The 9802-nt window shown below is 38.9% G+C and overlaps 1 long non-coding RNA gene across 1 annotated transcript; it reads right to left on the reverse strand.

Annotated features, from left to right (window-relative positions):
- Nucleotides 1–200: 200 nt before the first annotated feature.
- Nucleotides 201–2036, reverse strand: LOC311304006. The gene is made up of 4 exons (XR_014629870.1): nt 1443–2036; nt 883–943; nt 712–752; nt 201–354 (listed from the first exon to the last, which is right to left on the reverse strand). It is a non-coding gene; the product is annotated as an uncharacterized lncRNA (long non-coding RNA).
- Between the last annotated feature and the right edge of the window lie 7766 nt (nt 2037–9802).

A 9802-nucleotide genomic window follows, 5' to 3' on the forward strand; every position in this document is an offset into this window, starting at 1 on the left:
AACGATAAAAGAAAAAATTAATTTTTAATGCAAAAAAATGAATTTAATATATTAGCTTAACTTGTTCATTTCATAAAGTAATACTTATACATACTGTCCAGCCAAGCAAAGTGAGCTTTTTTAAGAAAACCTGGATGGTGGACTGTTTCATTAAACTTTTTGCACACTAGTGACAGAGTGTGAAAGGCTTTGTCTCCTTCTTCATAAGCAACATCAAGAAGAATGTGACTGAGCACCTCTGGTGGTAGCTGGAAATAAAAATATGGAAAAACTATTTTAAAACATTACTTACATTTTTTTTTAAAGAAATAATATTCAACAGTACATCAGCAAGGCCTCCTGTTGGGTCCATGGCTGAAGAGAGAGAGAGAGATTACAAAATGCTAAAATGTCATTTCTTTAAATTTATATTATAATTAGAATTTACCCTGAGTCTTCAAGTAGCAGTACACACCACCATTTCCTTATTCTTGACATATTAGCCTTGAAAAAAAAAAAAAAAAAACATTACTACAGTGTTTAAAATTCTGTTTTTATACTGGCTTGCAAACCAAATGTGTTGAACAAAGATTTGAAGACTCACCTCTGAAAAGTCAAAAGCCACCCCCAGAGAAATGTACAGGCCATACTGACATTCAAAGGCTACTTGTTTAGACCTTTTTTTATTTGGTTTCTAAATTAAACTGAAGTTACTGTCATATAAAAACTCACCATGAGCACAAAGACTCAGAGAAATGCTGCATTGGAATCTCCTGGATAAGGTTTGCAAGCAAATCAAGAAATGGAAAAAAGCAAGTAAGCAAGAATTTTTATTTAATTGATTTAAAGATTTAATTAATTAAATTGTGTGCTAGAAGAATAAGTGATGATTCAAAAACTTACTGGAAGGTCCTTACAGGAGATCTCAGTCCAATGGCCAGGAATGACAGTCTGAGCAACCCTCCTATTAAGTGATTTTTAGAAATTGAGAAATTATGTTGAAATTCAAAATCAACAAAACACACCCCTATTCAAAAGGTATCTCACCCCTATCTTTATAACTCTGCTGCTAAACTTACGAACACACTATACAACAGTCCCCCATTTTGATTGTGTACGCCCCTTACTATTGATTGGTTATAAGTATTTTGGTACTTTCAATGTTAATAAACTTAAATGACATCATATAATTCACATCAGACATCATTAACACAAGAACACAAGGACTTTTTGGCTTGTGCTCTGTTGGAAGGGGCACGGCTCTGCTGCTGACCCAGTGTCTCACCTGTCTCGTGTCTTGTGATTTCTTTTTTTTTTTTTTGCTGTTTTAAGTGATTGAGTCCGCATTCTCTTTGTGGCAAAATGAAGTTCAGCGTTGGCATGTTACTTTGGCTGGCTGTGTGCCTTCTCAGTGGTTTAATCGCCGAAGTATGGAGTTTATATGGAAACGCCGGAATCCTTACCTACACGCGGGACCAGCTGTTAGACACTCAATCAAACCGGAGGACTCTGGTCTGGAGCCGCTGGTCAAGTCTCCGCAACTCAAAAACATCGGAACGCGAAAAGGGACTAAAATAAAGAAAAGAGGATCAAGAGGAGGAGTGAGAGAAAGACAGAGGAGGCGCGGCAGCAGACATCCCCTACCGGTAATAACTTTCTCTAATGTTCGCTCTTTGAGCAACAAGATGAATGAACTGATCGCTAAAGTTCAATATGATAATGAGTTCCGACAGAGTAATCTCATCTGTTTTACGGAGAGCTGGTTGAAAGAGGAGACGTCAGACCCCAACTTGCCGGGTTATACAATTATTCGGGCTGATAGAGACATTAATTCGTCTCGGAAATCTATTGGCGGTGGTTTGTGTGTCTATATGGACACACGCTGGGCTACCCAGTACACCGTCCGGGAACGTGTGTGTACACATGACTACGAAATCCTGGTTGTCTCATTTCGCCCCTTTTATCTCCCGAGGGAGTTTGGACAGATCACTATCATATTGGCCTATGTACCTGGGCCGGACTTTGTGGGAGCTGCAGCCAGGATAGCAGAGAGCTACAACACCGCCCTGTCCCGTGCAGTCAGTCAACCCGTCCTGTTACTCGAGGACTACCCTACTTCCACGTTACAGGGCTAAGCTGAGGCGGGAAAAGACTGTGATTAAGGAAATTAAGATCTGGACTGAGGAGATGAAATGCGAGCTGGAGACTACTGACTGGTTATTTCTTAACTCATGTGACACACCTCATGAACTAATTGACACTTTTACATCCTATCTGTTGTTTAATGAAAGTAAAATCATTCAAACTAAAATTGTTAGAATATTTCCTAATAACAATATATGGATGTCTAGTGATCTTAAGGAATGTATTCGTGAGAAAAAAACATGCTTTTAAAAATGGTAATATTGAGTTACTCAAGGAAAAAAGAAGCGAACTAAGATCGAAACTGAGCAAAGCAAAAATAGAATATAAGGATAAAGTTGAATGTCAGTATTTCTCAGGAAATGCCAAGAAAGCATGGGAAGGTTTAAATGTGATGATGGGTCGGGAAACTAAGCAAAACCGTGGCCTGAGAGGGAGAGTTTTAAAAGAAAATGTCCATGAACTAAAAGGTATTGTGCTGGAGTTATTCCAGTACTTGCTTAATTCTTTAACAATGCCCAAATTATGGAAAATATCCTATATTGTGCCTATCCCTAAAAAAACCTGGAGCCACTGAACTAAAAGATTTCAGGCCCATTGCCCTTACTTCCATCTTAGGAAAATGTTTTGAGGGAGTTATAAGCAAACATATTACAGCATCAGTTTCTAACAGCTTAGATCATCTCCAGTATGTTTCACACCCTGGCAAAGCACCTTCAAGCCCCCCCCCACCTTGCTAGGGCCCAGTTTATCGATTTTACATCTGCCTTTAACAGCATGCAGATCCACATCTTGCTGCAGAGACTTATCGATATAGGAGTAAATGGTGGTATTATCCACCCTGTAAGGGACTTCCTCTCTGACCGCCCTCAACAGGTTCTGGTTAATAATACTCGGTCTGACATCCTTGTGCTTAACACTGGCGCCCCGCAAGGGACTATTCTATCCCCATTACTCTTCTCCATTTATACAAACGAATTCCAATTAGACCTGGAAAATTTTCGGTTGTATGCAGATGATATGACCCTGGTTGCTTTATTAAAGAGGGGGGACATAGTCGGAGAGGAAGTATATAGAGCACATGTGTCATCTCTCCAGAAATGGTGCGATGAAAGTTCCTTAGAGATAAATGTAACAAAAACACAGGAACTTGTCTTTCATGAAAAGGACCCTTATAATTAGGGGACAAATTTTAGGGGACAACATTTTCGGTGAAAACACAGACTACATTTTTAAAACCTGTAACCAGACAAGACTTTTGTCCTCAGTGAGTGTGCGAGCATGTCTGCTCAGGAATGGTATCGTGAAGCTAGGTCATCTAATGGATAAAGATGGATGGAAATCTGTCGAAAATATTAAGGAAGTGACTGGTTTACGATCACAGAGACTTGTTTCAAAAATGACGGAGGAAATCTCTCTGGCAGTACAAAGAACTTATGGAGAAAGTATAGCAACAGGACAAATGTCAAATCAGAATGACATGATAGTTTTTCCAAGGATCAAGATTTCGTCACTAATGTGTGATGAGAATGAAGGGGAGGTTGCCGATTCTATCTTGAATTTACAGACACCTCAACTGGAGTATCTGGATTGTGCTTCGAAGAAGGCACTTTACCACACAGCAGTTAAGGTGATACACCAGAGGTCACTGAAGAGACAAAAAGCTTCCAGATGGCTAGAGTTGTTGGGACCAGACTTCCTTGTTAAAAACAGGTGGAGGACCCTGTACAAACTCCCTGTAGAAAAGCGAACTGGTGATCCGCAGTGGAGGATCATACACGGGGCGATAGCTACGGACAGGCATGTGGCACACCTGAACCCAGCAGTGGGGGGGCAGTGTAGGTTTTGTGGTGAGGGTGAAGATCTAGAGCATCTGTTTTTAAAATGCAATTGATTAAATGATTTGTTTGAATTACTTGCAGCTTGGTTTCAGGGGTTTGCAGAAGAATTTTCAGACAAAATATTTATAGGAGGGTTGAAATATAGATTTTTATTAAGAAGGAGAGTATGTTTATTGAATTATCTAATAGGGACAGCAAAATTGGCCATATGGAAAACAAGAAAGAACAAGGGCCTAGAGTTGGCAGCAACAAATTCTAGAGTAATGTGTGTGAGTCTGGTGGCAGCAAGATTGAGGATGGAATTTACATATTACAGTCTCACAAATAATGTACCTGCTTTTTATGAAATCTGGTGTATCAATGAGGTTCTATGTGTTGTACATGATGATCAATTGGTCTTAGGTTTTAAAAAATTTTTTTATTTTTTTTATTTTTTTGAATATTACATTTTATTATTATTATTATTGTGAATGAGATATAAATGATGTCTAAATAAAAGTTGTTTAATCCTCTCTCTCTCTCTCTCTCTCTCTCTCTCTCTCTCTCTCTCTCTCTCGTGCTGCGTGCCTCACATGTCCTCTTTTTCATGGCTGCTGCGTCTCCCTTTTTAATCCGTTTGGAAACCGCATCTCAATTGCCGCCCCAGCTCTCCTCCTCTCACACCAATTCCACTCAATAGGGTATATGTCGAACGTCGCATGACGAAACCGGAAACCTGGTCTCATCGCATCCGCTTGTCATAGAAAGTGTTAACAGCCGTATGAACTGATGCCGATATCTATGGAATTTTAAGGTAATCAGCTAACCTACCTATCTCACTTTGTTATTGGCTTTTTATTCTATTTAAATATCTAAACGTTAGTGTGAAGATTTTTTTTTTTTTTTACTTTTAAATATCGATCTTCACATGCGAGGGACATTGGTTATGATCATCTTTGCTCGCTCCTTTTAAGTTATCTTGAGTAAAATAGTAAAAAAATGCATGAAGCACATACAAAAGACCTGAACCGGAAGCGATGCGTTCTGTTTTCCGGTTTCGTAATGCGGCGTTCGACAGATGCTGCGTTCCAGTCCACTTTTAGACACGCACTTGCAAACTTCCCTAAGCACTTCCCCTCGGGGGAATCCCTGCCGCCATTTTGAAGTGCGTTCCACTTCGTGAAGTGGACGAGGGAAGTTTATATGGACAGACCCTCGTTCCCTCGATTTTGACCGAGGGAGCGAGTCTGCTTCAAATGTACACTTCAGGCACCTATATGTCCCACAATGCAACACGATTGTGACGTCACCGCATATCTCGTCTAATCACCACCACACAAACAACTCTATGATATATTAATTATAATTTTTTTTAAATTTAAAACAACCCAAACACACCTATAAACATTTGGATGCTGCATTAAACAAATTCTTAAAGGGAAAAAAATGTAAATAATAAATCAACTCCACAGCTGATTCCAAGTGATCAAGGGCTTAGGACGTTCCAGTTCAGCCCATTGCAGTTTCCGCCAGTAGTGGGCACTCGCAATGACGTACATCCGAGTGAACGAGAGGAAGGGAAGTTAGCAAGTGAAGGGCATGACAATTTTGGACTGGAACGCAGCCATATACCCTATTGCCCCGATCGGCCATAACACACGGGGAAAACTGGAACCGGCCTGGTGTTGCACCGGAAGTGCTCCCCCGTAACAACAACTCCCGTGCGAAAGGTTCCGGCTCCGGTCACCCCGTGACAGTACCATCTTATCAACTACCTATACACATCTTCTCTTTGAGCTTGTTTGGTACTTTTCCATCCTCACAGAACTCTTGACCTAATTTAATCTGATTTATCCTGTTCTGACTGAGACACAGAAATACAGACTTTTACATGAGGCAAAGGAAAATCTCCAACACAAACCCAAACATTTGGACTTAATAAAACGCAGTTTTGGAGATACTTACAGCTGAGACACATTTTAATGGGGGGGGTTTGGTTCTAGTAGTCAAGGTCCACCAGAAGATAATTTTTTATCAATAATTCTAGAAGCATGAGTTAGAGGACATGAGGCATCAGTATATTTTAGATGGATCATGGAGAAAGTAGGTTATAGTTTCCATTCTGCTACTAATATAGTCTGGAGCAAGGATTTGAATGTCTCAATTAGTGATGAGGATTGGACCAAAATATGCAAAAATTGTAAAGTAATGTCGAGGAATTTGGGAGTATGACTTATACAGTTTAAAATACTGAATCGTTTTTATTGGACCCCGATCAGGTTATTTAGGCTTGGCCTGAAGGACTCGGCCGAATGCTGGCGATGTGAGAGAGAGGACGGAGACCTGATACAAGCTCTGTGGTCCCGTTCTAAAATACAAGAATTTTGGTCTAAGGTCCATAACTATATTCAAAGAGGTGTCAGAGCGTTGCTTTCCATTTTGTCCAGGTTTATATGTCCTTGGAGACCCATCTTTTTAAGCCCGGATGTAGAGACAACTGAATGGATTCAAATAAGTATTATGATTGGGAGACAAATTATAATGAGAAGCTGGCGGCTGCCATCTTTTCAAGAATGAGTTACAGAATTGGGCAAAGTTTGCGCTTATGAAGGAACAGCATACAGATTACTTGATAAAAATGAGGTCTAAAGGATAAAGTAGGGCAGATATCTGACATTTATTGCGGGTATAAGATGATGATGGGGAGACACAATATAAGAGTTGCTTTAATGTATACGGTGAATAACTCTTTGACATAGCTATTTTAATTTAAGTATTATTTTTTGCACATTTATTTATGTATTTGTATTATTTATATATATTTGCTGTGTTTTTTCTTTTTTTCTTTTCTTGCAGATGTATTGTAGCAATCTTCATGCAACTGTACTGACACTATATGGGCGGGGTATATGGGTGGGGTATATGGGCGGGGTATATGGGTGGGTAATTTGGGAGGATACAATTATGTTTGGAGAATAAATGTACTGTTTTGTCAATCCGAAAGAGAAAATAAAAAGTGTGAATCATATAAAAAAGAGGTTGTACAGTGCTGCAATATTAAAAACGCAAACGATAATGAATGTCTGAAGGTAACTTACTCGCTGTACAGCTTTTCTCATTACAGTGAAATCATCCAAAAATTGTTCAGACTGAAGAGGATCATCCAGAACTTGGGGGGATATTCTCTCAGCATGACTGAAGATGGACAGAACATAATGGACTATATCATGGGAACATGTACAGACAACACAGTTCTCTCCTGGCTTCAGGGATTAACTCATCAGATTGAATTTGTGAATCTTGTACGATTTCTTCTGGAGAGGTTGAGTCACATTCCTGAGGATTTGACAAAGCCTGGCGGAGATCACATCGACATTGTGTTTGTGGCTCATGGCAGAATTGTCGATGAGTTTATGCCAGCAGGAGGACTGGTGCCCGCACCTAACATCAGAGACACCATTCTCTACTCTCCGTGGAACTGCAGAATTGACTCCAACTCTGCATATGCAATTGCTCATTCGGGTTTCATTCGAGTGACAAACAGACAGTTTTACATCTCTCCGGCTGAGGTTGACAATATGGTTTACTGTGAGCCGGACCCTTTGCCAGATCACTGGAATGGCATGCGAAGATCTCTCCACAACATCCCAGGGATCCTTCTAGCCCCTGTGACCCCTGAAGAAGAAGCATGGACCCTTTTTCACCAGTTTTGGATGAATAGAATGGAAAGAGAAGACCGTGTTATTATTCCATATCTTGTCCCACAACATCAGGTAAATGCATTCGGAGAGATCCCCCTGTACATGCTCATATTTGTGACATCTTTTTTACTCATGCTGTCTAATAAAACAGCTACTGTGCACCTGGCTGCTTGTTTGGGCCGTGGCAGAAGTCCATTAAGGCCAGAAGAGTGGCGAACACAGTATGCCTACACAAGTGATGGAACGGTTATGACTGTGAACATGGGTAACAGGAACGTGGACTCTGTGTTATACAGAGCCTTTAGATCATTATTTGACACTAACCGTAGATAAATCAGCTGAACGGCCTCTGGGTCAGTCCTGATGTGTAGTAAACACAGGGCTGGAGAGCGACCCGGAGCGGGGCAGTTTAATGACCAAGACCAGACCATTGTTTTCATGTTTAAAAGAACTTATATTAAAGAAGTGACAGTTCAGGTCTTTCTATCCCATCATATTTACCACTGACATGTTTCAACAGCAACATGAAGATATATAACAAATTACATACAGAGTATTGTGCTATGATAATTACAACTGTAACATTATGGAAAAATGTTTGGTTTCCAAAAAAAAAAAAAAAAACTTTTACTTTTCTATTTCCAATTCAATTAAATTCACATTTATTTTTTCAATAATTACTAATCTACTATTAAAAATCTGCATTATATACTGTAATTATATTAATAACTTTAATCATCATACGTTTTTTTTATCCATTAATTTGTGTCTTAAGGCCCGTTCACACCAAGGATGATAACTATAAAGTATATAGAACTTTATAAAAATCATTCTCAATATTAAAGAATATGAGAGTTCACACCACAACTATAACGATAACGATATAGAGAAACAATATCGTTGGATAATATCGCAATATCACTTTCAGAACGATTTTATCATCTGATGAATGATAAAAACATTGGCAGCCAATCAGAATCCATCGTGCTGTAACGAGCTCGAGCATTTAAAGAGACAGACAAGCTTATAATAATCAGAGCGATATCGCCCGCTGGTGTAGACGCTGATATAGTTATAGTTATTGTTCTTGGTGTGAGCGGACCCTTCCACCCTTCCATGATAACACTTATACAATAACAAACTAATTATAAATCATTTGCAAACTATTAGTTTATTCATAGATTATTAATAGTATCGCTAACACATAAACAGACTATACACAAATAGTGAGTTCTTCATTCATTGTTACTGTAATAAACAAATTTTTAATTAGCTCATATGTAAAGACTTAGATAATGGGTTTTCATCCTTTGTTAAGAACTTGAATCTGATGTATTTTAAACCATATATTAAATGAGTTGTTAATATTCATCAAAACATTAAGAAGTCATTAACTCACGGTAAATAAATGCTCTTATATAAAGGGAATTGATGCAAATTTAAGGCTTGATTAGTGTCTATAGAAACACTTTACATGGAATAATGAATAATAACGGTAGGTTTAAAGATCATAATCATGTCCTCTTTTTATTCCTTTAATTACATTTGAAATCAATTGTAATCAATGTCTTATTCTTAGTTTTTCTTATTTCTTATTCTTATTACATTATTTGTTGTAAACCCTTTTTACGTAAAGCACGTTGAATTACCATTGTGTATGAAGTGTGTTATATTAATAAACTCGTCTTGCCTTGACTTTTGTGTGACTTAATCTAAAGTGTGAAATATTTAGCCCAATAAAACATTTATTAACGATAAAACATAACTGATTTATTTATTATTAAAATGGCTTGACAGAAAGAAACATCACACAGCCATTGGAATTTGTATAATATACAACACACACACACACACACACACACACACTCTCTCTCTCTCTCACAAACACACACACGCTCACGCACTCTCACACTCTCTCTCTCTCTCTCTCACACACACACACACTCTCTCACAAACACACACACGCTCACGCACTCTCACACTCTCTCTCTCACACACACACACACTCTCTCTCACAAACACACACACGCTCACGCACTCTCACACTCTCTCACACTCTCTCTCTCTCTCTCTCACAAACACACACACGCTCACGCACTCTCACACTCTCTCACACTCTCTCTCTCACACACACACACACTCTCTCTCACAAACACACAC

The sequence above is a fragment of the Rutilus rutilus genome (genome assembly GCF_951802725.1).
Source record: "Rutilus rutilus genome assembly, chromosome: 14".
Lineage (NCBI taxonomy): Eukaryota > Metazoa > Chordata > Actinopteri > Cypriniformes > Leuciscidae > Rutilus > Rutilus rutilus.